The sequence below is a fragment of the Schistocerca americana genome, chromosome 7, assembly GCF_021461395.2.
Source record: "Schistocerca americana isolate TAMUIC-IGC-003095 chromosome 7, iqSchAmer2.1, whole genome shotgun sequence".
Lineage (NCBI taxonomy): Eukaryota > Metazoa > Arthropoda > Insecta > Orthoptera > Acrididae > Schistocerca > Schistocerca americana.
The window spans coordinates 194,379,842-194,393,621 of NC_060125.1; positions in this window are offsets into that span (position 1 = coordinate 194,379,842).

Below are 13,780 nucleotides of genomic sequence, written 5' to 3' on the forward strand. Positions count from 1 at the left end.
GATCGATAGCAGCATCTCCATACACCTTTTTGAACCTCTTGTGGATGTTTCCCACTGTCTCGTTTTAACAGCACAGGAATTCTATTACAGCACGTTGCTTCTGTCGAACGTCAAGTGTAGCAGCCATCTTGAAGACATGCTGTAACGGCACCACCCACGGGAACAGGTTGGACTAAGTTTGAAAGCAAGCGGGAAGGATGCATCTACACACTGTAAAACTTTCACACATGCAGAATGAAAACTGTATTTTTACAAAAGTAGTGTGCATTTCTTTTGGAGCGACCCTCGTAGAACTCACTTTACGTATGTCTTACATGATTTTTACGTCATTCTGTCGACATTTTCAGGTTATTTTAGTGATAATTTTCGAAGTATTTTAGGTCATCATGATCTGGCAGCTGCGGAGACAGTTCCTTTTTCATACTCGTAAACTAAATGATTCTCAGTGGGACAGTAGCCCCTACTGCCACCCCCCCCTCCCCCCACCTCCTCAGTGGCCCCTTGGTTGAGTCCCTGGTCTTGCTGCTGCCTCCTACGTGTGAGACGCTGCTAGTGCACGCGCCAGGACCCAATTGGTGGTAACGAGGGGTCCGTAACAAGGTCCTCCGCTTCGCTGCCGCTGGCGGGGACCACAGTGGTGTACAGCGCCGAGCTGTGAGGGCCGTCGCTTTCGCTGCCAGACGTGAGTATTTCGCGACTCCGTCTTTGTCTCACCCTGAGGCTGCCCGAGCAGAATTCCTTTTGGCACGGAAGTGGCTACCTTCCAAGAGCAGCAAAGTGCGCTCCACCCTACGCATTGTAGGTTTTTTTAAAAGTATCTGCATTTAGCTAATTAGCTACATATACCATAGGTCATATTAACTATAATCATTGTGATAGGGACCCTGTCATTTGAATAAAATCTGCACAGACTTATAAATATCTACAGCTAAAAGCTTTACATCTACAGGTTTCTATTCAAGAATTGTTTTTGAACCTGGGTCCTGTAATATTCCATCCTAATCAGTACGCAGCAATTTAAAACTGTATGCTGGACCGAGCCTCGAACTCGGGACCTTGGCCTTTCGCGGGCAAGTGCTCTACCATCTGAGCTACCCAAGAACGACTCACGCCGCGTCCTCACAGTTTCACTTCTGCCAGTACCTCGACTTCTACCTTCCAAACTTAATCTGCCAGGAAGTTTCATATCAGCGCACACTCCGCTGCAGAGTGAAAATCTCATTCTGGAAACATCCCCCAGGCTGTGGCTAAGCCATGTCTCCGCAATATCCATTCGTCCTCAGAGCTTCACTACTGCCAGTACCTCGACTCCTACCTTCCAAACTTAATCCGCCAGGAAGTTTCATATCAGCGCACACTCCGATGCAGAGTGAAAATCTCATTCTGGAAACATCCCCCAGGCTGTGGCTAAGCCACGTCTCGACAATATCCTTTTTTTCAGGAGTGCTAGTTCTGCAAGGTTCGCAGGAGAGCTTCTGTAAAGTTTGGAAGGTAGGAGACGAGGTACTGGCAGAAGTGAAGCTGTGAGGAGGGGGCGTGAGTTGTGGTTGGGTAGCTCAGATGGTAGAGCACTTGCCCGCGAAAGGTAAAGGTCCCGATTTCGAGTCTCGGTCCGGCACACAGTTTTAATCTGCTACGAAGTTTCATATCAGCGCACACTTCGCTGCAGAGTGAAAAATCTCATTCTGGAGTATGCAGCAAAGTTAAGTATCAAAATAAGTGTATTTTAGGTGCAAACATTCATAATTCTTGCTCCACTTATTTATCATTGGTAGGAAATAATTATAATCAAAATATGTCCTCTTATCTTTCTGCCGCACGGGGTAGCCGTGCGGTCTGGGGCGTCTTGCCATGGTTCGCACGGCTCCCCCCGTCGGAGGTTCGAGTCCTCCCTCGGGCATGGGTGTGTATGTTGTCCTTAGCGCAAGTTAGGTTAAGCTAGATTAAGTAGTGTGTAAGTCTAGGGTCCGATGACCTCAACAGTTTGGTCCCATACGAGCTTACCAAAAATTTCCTTATCTTTCTCTCTTCCCACCTGCTTATTGTCTAAAGCTGTCAGCACATGGGACGAAGCAGCTAACGTTGGCATGCGAGCAGATGGGATATCCAACGTGACGAGACACACCGAAATTAGCACATTGCGCGCACTGGTTAACGTGATATTGCGTTCTCAGCACTCTCCAGCAGCAGTTGTCGGCTTTATTTCGCTCGCAAACCATACAGTTTGTTCACAAAAATGGACACACGTAGAATTCCTACGTTATCTTCATTTAAACGCACATTCCCTTTCTTAACCTGTGCTAGTCGTATTCTTCTGTCTATGGTATAAATAAATAAAAACTTTAATAATATCTGTGGACATGTAATAAAACGAAAACGAAAGGTACATGTCCATCTGGTAAGGACATCAGCTGACAGAAGTTCACCAAATCAAACAAACTCACTCCTGACAGAGAGCGCAGTTACATTTACATAATATCAAATATTACAGAAATTATTTCCATTAATTTCGAAGGGAAGTTCCACAACATTTTAGGAAACCCGAAGGTGAAAAAAAAGTATACGGTAAGAAGCGAAATCTCTACCGTTCGATCTTCAGTGCCATAACATGACGCCTCAGCCAACTACGCTATGATATATTTCTAAGTCCAGCAATCTCGTATTTTTAGTTCCCTAGACGCTTTAATCGCCGAACTGTTATTAATTGGTATATCTCGTTGGCCCCTGTCTCACGTGCTGTGACATACGCGGTACAGCCTGTTTCTCTTGTGGGCTTCGAATAGCAGGAAGTGACGTCACAGAACTCGCAGAACCTCTGTTCACATTAGCTATGTGTTAACTGAAACACATTTTTCGCTTTTTTCGTCATTTATTAGCCTCAGGCCAGCTGTTCACGACACAGCTTCTGCAGACATGTGAGACAAATTACAGACATCTTGAGACCAGTGGCATAGGATCTTTAAAGATCGAAAGCTAAACACACACGTGTTCTTCTGAGAGTATTGTATCAGTGATAGTTTGTAGCACTGTAGAACTTTCCCACAAATTTTACATCCTGTATTTGGTAAACTTGTTTGTCTATAATTTCCTGCGTCTTTCCTGTAGCCTTTTTTAAATATAGAAATTACTTTTGGTGGGTACCATTCTTCAGGTACAGAACAGTTCTTCCAACACATATTTAAAAAATGGAGGAAGCAAAATTCTGAAATGGTTCCTCCGTATTTGATTAATTCAGCATTAATGCCATCTAGGCCAGTAGCTTTTCTAGTTTTGTTACATTTAAGGTTGCTTTTAATTCTTTTATGTTTATTTGATCTACAGAGTTATATCAATTTTTATAGAATAAACCTCTTCATTATCTTCATCATATCATAAATTTCTTTAATGGTGTATCCATTGATTATCTGTTATTGTATTAATGTTAGCAGTATCTTCCTCTACTTTATTCATATGCTTCGTAAGTTTAAACGCTATATTGTACCTTCTATGAATGTCGTGTTCAACATTAGCACTGAATTTGTCCCAGGGGGTGTGATGGAATAAATGTGGAGGTCAGGATGCCCGTAGTCCAGGATAGCTGTGAGGCAGTGACTGGATGCCTGGTAGACGTCCGACGTATCGTCAATGAAAAAGTAGTGATAAACCACATATTTATTGCTCAATGCCACAATAGTCGTGCCGATGTCTAGAGACGCCGACGTCAAGGACACAGCTTATAACCCTACCACCACTATCATAATTTAGTATGCTTTTACCTAAATAACAGGAAACCCTGTCTCTATGTTGCCACATATAACACTCTTACTAAAATTTATATTAGTTTACAAATAAAGTGCAGTGTGGGAGGACAGTCCTGTTAATAGAAAAAGCTAATCACAGAGTAGATTTGACCATGTGTTGTGTCTACTGCATAAATAACTCAAACTATTCAATTCTTCTCCTAAGATCTTACCCAGCTTTTAGATGGAAACGCAGTTTCAATAGTATTATATTGAAGCTAGGACAACTCAGTTCCAAGTTCACTTAGTGGTTTAAAACATCTACTAACGGTCGCCAGCCTATCCAGGCAATGAAACAGTGAAGTGTTGGGAAAGCAGAAGTATGAATTTTTCCTACTTTCTTGTTACTGTTTAAGTTGCTTCCTCAAATAACTATTAATTCACGTAGACAATGTTGGACTACACCCTTATACATTACATTTTTAAAAGAGAAAAAGCCCAGAAGATAACTTCAACGAAACTTAAAAAAAATTGGCCAGGGGGGCCTTTAGAAAAGCACTTTCCATAATCAACAAACTTAAATACTAAAATACTTAGCTGCTAAAGCACACACTTTTCATACTGAACATTTCACTTCAAGACAACCTCTTTCTTATTGGAATTTACTTTCAAAAGCTATTACTCTTTGAACTAATTCTGTGTATTCATTTAATAGATTGTAGTAACTTTGCTTCACTCTGACTGAATTTTAGGTGAGCAAACTTTTACTATAACACTTTGCAATAATTTAGAAAACTTTCTCATTATTTACGCAAAAAATTAAATGGTGCCTCTTTGTATTAATTTGGCACTTCATAAGTCTGTAAAACAGGATACTTGGATTAATCAAACACCAGGAAGGAACCCTATATAGGTGTATGATTAGGATGAAATAACAGGGTAAACCAGTTTCTTTAAAGTTCAAGAATGATTATTAAAAAACAGTTTAAATTAATGGTTCACGCTGTACAAAAGTGAAATACAAATGAATCTTATCTTGTGGCTGTAGGCTTGGGTGTGGCGAACAATTATAGCTTCTACACTCCCATAGTATCTTGCTGTACGGGCTCGGGCTCTATTTCTCCTCTTGGCGTCGTTCAATTTTACATACAGTTGTCCAACAACTTGCAGCTATGCCGTAAGCCGTTTGCAATCTTCATCCGTGGCATTTTTGTGCAAATTTGCAGGCAGAGCTTCTCCTGCTCCACAAAGGTGTTGCCTCAATCACTGGTGCCTACAGACTGTGTCGCTTAATTCCCGCGCCTGCTCTAGGCAGCGCGCCAATTCGCCCTTGCCACCCTTTCCACTCCTCAGAGGCACTTCCGTTTCAAACAAAAGCACACTGGCTCTTACATAACATCTATTTCCTACACTGTTCCTAAGGGTGACCATTTCTTACAATTGTGAAATTTACATCAACATGAACAGCTTATACACAGAAATAATTTTAAATACAAAATGTCATCAGAAAATTATTTAACGTAATAAACAATTAGAATAGTATTTTACATACATCACTCACATACAATGCAAAGAACTTGGATCTCCAATATATTACACTTTACTTTACACATACATGAAATGAAAATTTTAAATAAAAACAATTGTAAAAATTTAGACTAACCATAAACAAATAGTGTTGTACGCTGACGCGGAAGACGTCGTGGTTAGCCCGTTCCACGGCGGTGTCGTGCAGGCGAGGAAGCGATGACGCAAACGGCAAGGCAATACCGTTGACACCACCCAGTCGGCGTTCCACTGTGGCAGCTGCGTTGCGTAGAGGCGACCGAGTAGCTGAGGTTGAGGCACGCCGTGGCGCGCGAGAACACTACGTGGACCCAGTGTAGGAGGGGTGCTCACCACAGCAACGTCTGCCCACGAGCACAGGCTGGCAGCCAGGAATTTGTCTGCCCAAGTGACGGCGGGTGAGTGGCCACCTAGCCCCGGACATGAGCCACAGACCTGCAGTGTGGATGCTAGCAGCAGCTTAAGTAGGGCCGGCAGGTGGCCCACCAGTTAAGAGTGCGCTAGATCCATAGCAAAGGACATGACACCAGTGCCAGAGCTACGCGTAGCAGCAGCAGAGTTTGGGGAGCCAGTTGAGGCATGTAGACTCGTAGATCAACGTAGATCCTTCCTCAGTACTGGTAGCAAACAGACTGCGATACTTTTGACTACAAATAACAAGTATTCATACAGTCTTTCACTGTCCTTGTTTTGCTACTGCGTCTGTTTTTGTAACACAGGTCACAATAAATTCGCGGCTCAGATGTGAAATAACGATTCTGCAGTGGCTCTGTCATGCTGCTGCGTCATTGGTATTTCCACTCCAGCTGCGTCCTGCAACGTATGAGGGGCATTCAATAAGTAGTGCAACAGATTTTTTTGGGCCAATTTCGGTTGCAAAAATGGAGAATTTGTTTAGGGACATAGTGGAATATTCCGGCTTGATCCGCAGTAGTTTCATGAAGTTCCAATAGGTGGCGGTGCTACACGTAGCCTTCAAAATGGCGTCTGCAGCTGAGCTGCGTTCCAGGCAGAGATCTGTCATTGAGTTTCTTTTGGCGGAAAACCACAGTATCACGTGACTCGTTGGGCGAGGCGTCTGTCATCATCACCGCAAGTCGTGCATACCTGTCCTATCCCTCGCGTGCCGACGGGCCACATACAGCTGTAACTCCTACAATGTCGGAACGTGCGGACACTCTCATTCCATGTGGTCCACGGTCACAATCAAACACTTCGCTGTTTAACTGGACGTCTCTGTTGGTAATGTTGACTCACTTGTTCAGCACTTGGGGTACTCAAAGGACCGTGACCGCTGGATTCCTCGCCGCCTAGTGCCGGCCGCTGTGGCCGAGCGGTTCTAAGCGCTTCAGTCCGGATCCGCGCTGCTGCTACGATCGCAGGTTCGCATCCTGCCTCGGGCACGGATGTGTGTCATGTCCTTCGGTTAGTTAGGTTTAAGGGGCTCCGGAACGCCCTATACTTGCAATGTTAAAATAACGCTTATAAATTACATCTTTCCTCACAAAGTATTTGAGGTAGGAAGTTGAACTTTTTACAGATTATTTATTGGAATATGGGCTACAACTTAACACAGGGATTTTACAAAATTTTAGTTCAGTTATTAAAGATGATTTTTTTCAATTGTAATGAAAATTCACAACATTTTTTTGCAATTTTTTATTTATATATTCAAAAATATACAGTTTTTTGGAAAAAGGCTGTGTTAAATTATGCAGAAGGCACTGTGTAACATTTACTGAAAGTTTGAAACAAATATGTTTGGAAGATCCTTAGAAAACATGTAATTAGTATGAGAAAATAAAAGTTTTGGGAATCGAGCGACAAAGATTGGATTAACTTTTTAGTGCATTCCATGTCCATAGGATGGATTATCTTCATCCTCTGCAAACTCCTCCTACAGCTTCCTCTTGTTCCTCCTCCTGTTTACTCTTGTTTGTATTTCTAGACTCTTTACAGCCCTGTCTGCAGCCCGAAGGCGTTCCTTGTCTAAAGCAAGCATCGCTCGTACCATGTTAGAACCTATCTTCATTCCCATATTTCTAAATACCTTGCACCTTACAATGTTGCCATCATTGAAAGTCGCAACAGCATCATACACACCAAAGTGAAGTGTTTCTATTCCAAGAAATACAGTCTTGGGGATTCTCGACCATATAACACTATTTACACTTTCATTGGGGTTTTGAGTTTTTCCGTGAATACACTTTTTCAACAGTTCAGGTGCTGCTAAGTCTCTGAAAATAGCTTTTATCACCTCCATTATTGCATGAGGCAGACTATGCTTATGAGTGTACACTTCACCAGTTAGCAATCCTTTGTTATATTTACACCAACTGTCTTCTTCTTTGGGACACAAGCTATGTTGGGGATTTTCATCGTCTTTATTGTTTACAGTAATAACACATACCTTTGGCTTTCCAACATTTCTCCTTTTCTTAAAAGCCTTCAGAGGATTTCTAATAACTCTACTTTTACTCATTATTATACTTCAACAAAACAGAGCCTCTAGAAACAGAATTAATTACGAATATTTTCGAGATAACGACAGAGTAAATAAACATGAAACAATCGACAATCACACCAGCGATATATATTGAACCATCACAGGTTAGCCACAACACATACTTTATCCTACATCACTAAAATGTACTTGATGAACACGGACGTTAATAATAACACCATTTGACAGCAGTTTAACAGCGCCACAGTGGGTCACGCCCATGTAGAACATATTTCAATAAAAATTTAAAAATAGTTGTAGTCTTCGGAATTGAATAAATTATATATCTCTTAAAAGGTAATAGTCTACAGATTCAGAAAACGCAAAAAAGTAAAAATTGAACTTTTCATGATTTTGAGCCTTTCCGGAGCCCCTTAAGTAGTTCTAAGTCTAGGGGACTGATGACCTCAGATGTTAAGTCCCATAGTTCTCAGAGCCATTTAAACCTAGCCGCCTATCAGAAGACCATACAGAGCGAAGAAGTACCGTCTGTGCGGAATTGCTTGCGCGTTATGAGACTGATCGTGACCAATTTTTGTCCAACACTGTCACAGGTGATGAAACAGTTTTTCATTACTTCGGACCGGAAACGAAACGGCAATCCAACGAGTGGCGTCACACCACTTCTCCTCCGAAGAAAAAGTTCAAAGCCGCACACTCACCAGATAAAGTCATGGCGACGGTCTTGTGGGACTTTGAAGAGGTTATTCTGTTTGATTGCCTCCGTCGTAGTGCTGCGATCCAGTTCGAAGTATGCTTTGAAACGCTTAGCAGATTGAAGATACGACTTCAGCGTGTTCATCGCTACGAGAGTGCGAACGGTCTTCTCCATGACAATGCAAGGCCTCATGTAAGGCTGTGCACCCGAGAGGAGCTCAAAGAACTTCATTAGATTAGATTAGACTAGATTCAGTTTTCCTTCCATAGACCCAAAAAATGGATTTGATTCTCGCGGGTGTGGAACATGTCAGAAAGTATGACATAAAAACAAAAACATTTGAATATAATACTTACTACCCTGATCATTTGTCAGGAGATAGTCGAAAATAAGTTAATACAGTGTAGTAAACTGGGACAGCTAATATTTACAGAATTAACACACTGTCAGAATGAAACACTGTTATCCACTATTAATAAATTTATCATACACAAAATACCTAATCTTGACTGCTGTGACCAAGTGTTGTCAAAATTGAAATCTAACTGATATTTTTACTTAAGCTGACTCAGCAGTATCTGTTAAGGTATTCATCTATGGAGTAGAAGGAGTTGCCTATCAAAAAGTCTTTCAAACTCTGTTTAAACCGTGCTTTATCTGAAACCAAATTTTTAATGGTTACTGGCAATTTATTAAAAATGTGTGTTCCTGAATATTGGACCCCTTTTTGGACCAAGGTAAGTGATTTCAGGCCTTTATGTAGATTCTTCTTATTCCTAGTATTGATACTGTGTACTGAGCTATTGGTTGGAAATGGAGATGTATTACTTGGAACAACTTTCGTTAAGGATTATATATATACTGAGAAGCAGTGGTTAGAATACAAAATTCCTTGAACAGGTTTCTACAAGATGTTCTTGAATTTACACCACAAATGATTCTTACCATTCGCTTTTGCACTCTAAAAAGTATTGCTCGGTTTGATGAGTTGCCCCAGAATATGATCCCATACGACACAATAGAATGAAAGTAAGCAAAATATGCAAGTTTTTTTATATTTATATCTCCTACATCTGACATCATCACAGCAAATACAGACTTGTTTAGGCGCTTAAGCAATTCTGTGGTATGCCCTTCCCAACTGAATTTACTATCGAGTTGTAATCCCAGAAATTTAACAATATCAACCTCTTCGATCTAGATGTCTTCATATGTTATACCTATGCTGGAAGGAAATCTCTCACAGGTTGTGAACTGCATATAGTGGGTCTTCTCAAAGATTAATGACAAAGAATTAGCTTTAAACCACTTATTAAGGTCAGTGAAAATTTGATTAGCAGCTATTTCTAAATCTGTACTTGATTTGCTACTTATTGCAATGTTTGTATAATCTGCAAACAAAACAAACCTTGCATCTGGCAATGTAACAGATGAGAGGTCATTAATATACACAAGAAAAAGCAATGGGCCCAAAATGGAACCTTGAGGAACACCACATGTAATTACTTCCTGGTCAGATGAAAACTTACTGCACTTACTGCACAGGTATTTCGTATTGGACTGTTCTTCCTCATCCACTCTTATTTTCGTCTACATGTACACTTTTTTCGACGTTTCAGATGACGTAGGCACCTAACTATTCTTACTGCACACACTCACGTCCACGAATATGTCCGCATATAATTTCAGTTCTCTTCAGGGCTCTGTGCCTCAAGGGAAACGTTATAGAATCGCTTTGTTGTCCTTCCGCCTGTCTATTTGTGAGACTGATAAGAGCCCTCTCTCTCACGAACGGGTATATGTATCATGTTCAAATTAATGTCACAAATTAAGGACTGTGGTCTCTTGAAGGTGTAAAAATTTTAATCTTCTGTGTCACTTCAATAAAGAGATTTATGTCACATATTTTCATACTCGGAAACTCAAACATAAAAACCATTAGGGTACTTCCCGTAGACTTAGAATAATGAAATTTGGTGAGAAACAAGGTTTCATAGTGCAAGTAACGAAAAATCCGAAAATTGCCAATTGCAATTACGTCAAACGAAAAAATATCTTTGTCTATTTTTTTAACCTTCTCTTTGTCTGTTCGTCTGTTAAGACCCTTCTTCTCTGAAACAGTTTGGTGTATCAAGCTGAAATTTATGTCATGCATTAAAGTCTACTGTCCCTTGGCGGCGGAAAAATTGTAACCTAAGTCCATGCAATCAAAAGGTTCTGTCATTTATGTAACATATTTTGATATTCGAAAGCTCACTCATCAAAACTTCCCGTTGACCTAGAATCATGAAAATCAGTGTGAAGCAAGGTTTCAAAGTACAGCTAAACTAAAAAAACATGAAAACTATAATTATATCACATAAAAATATGTTTTGCCATTTGAACGTACATTACATTCATCATCCGTCAAAAGCATAATAGAGGAACATTACTGCATGCAAACATAAAATGTTAGATGTAGTCACGTTTTAGTAAGTAAATAAAATATGTTTTATTAAAACTTCACTCTCTACATACGTAAACTGAAGCCCCCCACTCGCTTGTGTTTGTGTGTACTAGCTAATCATAGGAACTACTGTAGAGATTTTGATGCGACCTTGGAATTGTCGATACTCAGGATGGATGAACTATATATGTAATATTAAATTTGTACGGGACCCTTAGTCAGTGAGTCCTACTCGCTCTTGACAAATTTTTTAAACCTTTTTGCGGCGCTGAGCTGGCTGAAGGGATGCCAGAAAATACTTTTTGCTAAAAATAAATGTTAATAACTACGTCCGTGAACAGTGACATTGATCAGTAAGGTAGGTAGCTATCCGATAATCATTGACTGAAGTTTCACTAACGTCTTGTTCTTTCCTTCCTCAAAAATCTTGAAAGGTCCTTGTCCACGATGCTACAGACCTGCTATTGAAACATTTCCAGATAATCAGTACTCACTATTGGACTGTTTTCATACCTAAAGTTGTGGCCGGATGGACTACATATTCGAACGTCAAAGTCGAGTGTTCCGAGTTTCTGACGTCATAGTGAAGAAAAACTGTTTTGCTCGAATTCGTACACAACGGTGAGTTGAGGTTGGCTACAGAGTGATGCAGCAACTGTCTTCGTACGAGCAGAAATGATTAGCGAACAAGTTAACACAACAAACAGACGATTTACTTAACATGTATTTCTCCAAGTGTACAAAGACGCATTACAAATAATGCAGTAAGAAACAGAGTCCAGCTATCACAATGTCAACAAGGATGAGGCTTCTAAATTAAGTACAAACAATGATGTCATAGCTAAGAGGCTCCAAGTGCGAGTGGGCTGTGTTGCTGCCACTGACCGTTCTATATCGCGGAGGGCAGAGCCACTGGGGATGTGGCTCAGCGGGTCGCCGGATCCCACATTGGCGTCTGATGGAAACTTACAATTCCGTTGCCAACTTTCAGACGTCTGTGCGATGGTATCGATACACGATAGCACAAAAAACACATTGGTGAGTATTAGTGTATGCATGTGGTACAGTCGGCAGCAGGCCAGCGTTCGTCAGAAGTTGTGTTGTCACATGCTGGCGGGAAGAGAGGAATTTACGATGGGCTTCCTGTGGGGGATCATGACAGGCTGAGCGCATGGGATGGCACCCTCTGATTGGGACACTTACTGGGGAGCTGTGGTGCCCCTTTGTGTCTGAAGACGGCACGGGACGTCGCATCGCTCATGTTCTACAGACTCGCAAGAGAATATGTTTTCTTTAGAAACGAGGAGTGACTAATGCAGGTAGAACCTCTGGCTGACAAAGCTGTCCCTTCAGCGGCGCTGAGCTGGCTGAAGGTTCCCCCCTGAAAACTTCTTTTGCTAAAAAAAAATGATGCCGAGGAAAGCGGTAGCTGAAGAATGCGGAAGCAGGTAATATCTTTTCCAGACTCTCATGAAAGCACAGAACGCTTCAAGTTAGATGTTTGTCTTCTGACTTACATTCATGTGGGGGAGGACCTGCCATGAGAAGCTGGAGGGGTAAGTTTGGTCATGCATTTGCTTCAGGCGGTATCTTATTCTGCGATAGAAGTCTTAAGAGTATAGTCTGGTTTGTAGAGTGAACTTGCTCTTATTCAGAGTCAGGTAGTGAGCGGTAGCTTGCCTTGATTCGGGATACAATTTTTCCATCCTGCACTGGGCGCTGCAGTGGACTTTGACCATTAGCGTTAATGGTTTGTGCAGGCATCCTTGGGTAGCAGCCAGTGAGGGCGTGACATTCAGCAGCATCACGTCGCCTGCGATTGCAATCATCGAACCAGCCGCGGTGAGAACAGCGTGTAGTGTGAAGCTTGGTGGTGGTGGTGGTTAGTGTTTAACGTCCCGTCGACAACGAGGTCATTAGAGACGGAGCGCAAGCTCGGGTTAGGGAAGGAGTGGGAAGGAAATCGGCCGTGCCCTTTCAAAGGAACCATCCCGGAATTTGTCTGAAACGATTTAGGGAAATCACGGAAAACCTAAATCAGGATGGCCGGAGACGGGATTGAACCGTCGTCCTCCCGAATGCGAGTCCAGTGTGCTAACCACTGCGCCACCTCGCTCGGTGTGTGAAGCTTGAGACAGCAAAGTGCGGTAGGATGGTTAGATTTCAGATTAGGCAATGTGGGGCTAGATTAACAGTAATATGTATTCCTGCAGACCACAGAGTTTAGGCGCGTAGTTAATTACCTTTTGCCCTTTCACCTTGTACTGTTTGAGTCGAGTAATCACGCATCTTAATAGTTAAGGTCGAGAGAATATGAGTCATTGAGTCATGACAGAGGTAACTGTGTTTGTTTCCTTAACTGTTGAATCCTGCCTAGTTATCAAAGATGGGGTTTCTAGGAAACCAGCTTCTCGGATCGCTAGACAACAATTCAGGCACATCGTATTAATGAGTTTTATTACGAAAAGTACATGACAATGCTTAACTTTGTGTTAAACAGATGTGTCGCAAGCAGAGGGCGACGGACAAAATAAACGATGTTCTTCTGTATGAACAATTTCCAAGTAGCTGGTCTTGAAGTGCCTAATCTTGATGCTGCTGCAGAAGTGGGCCGCCACCAGTCGGCGAGGCACTTATGTCATCTTCGCATAGAGGCCGCTGCCGTCGCGTTGTCATCCTGGAGAGGGGTCGGTCAGCGTGCAATTGCCTGACGTCTTCTTCACAGGCCTCTCCACTCTCTCGTTGCCGAATGGCGTGCCGGCGCTTCACTTTATGCCGTAACAACAACCACCACAGTCTTACTTCCAGAGATTTCAGATAAATGTTAGGTTGTGTGTTGTTCATTATTAATGCTGTGTCATTTCTTGCCTTGGAGAATTCTACGTAAT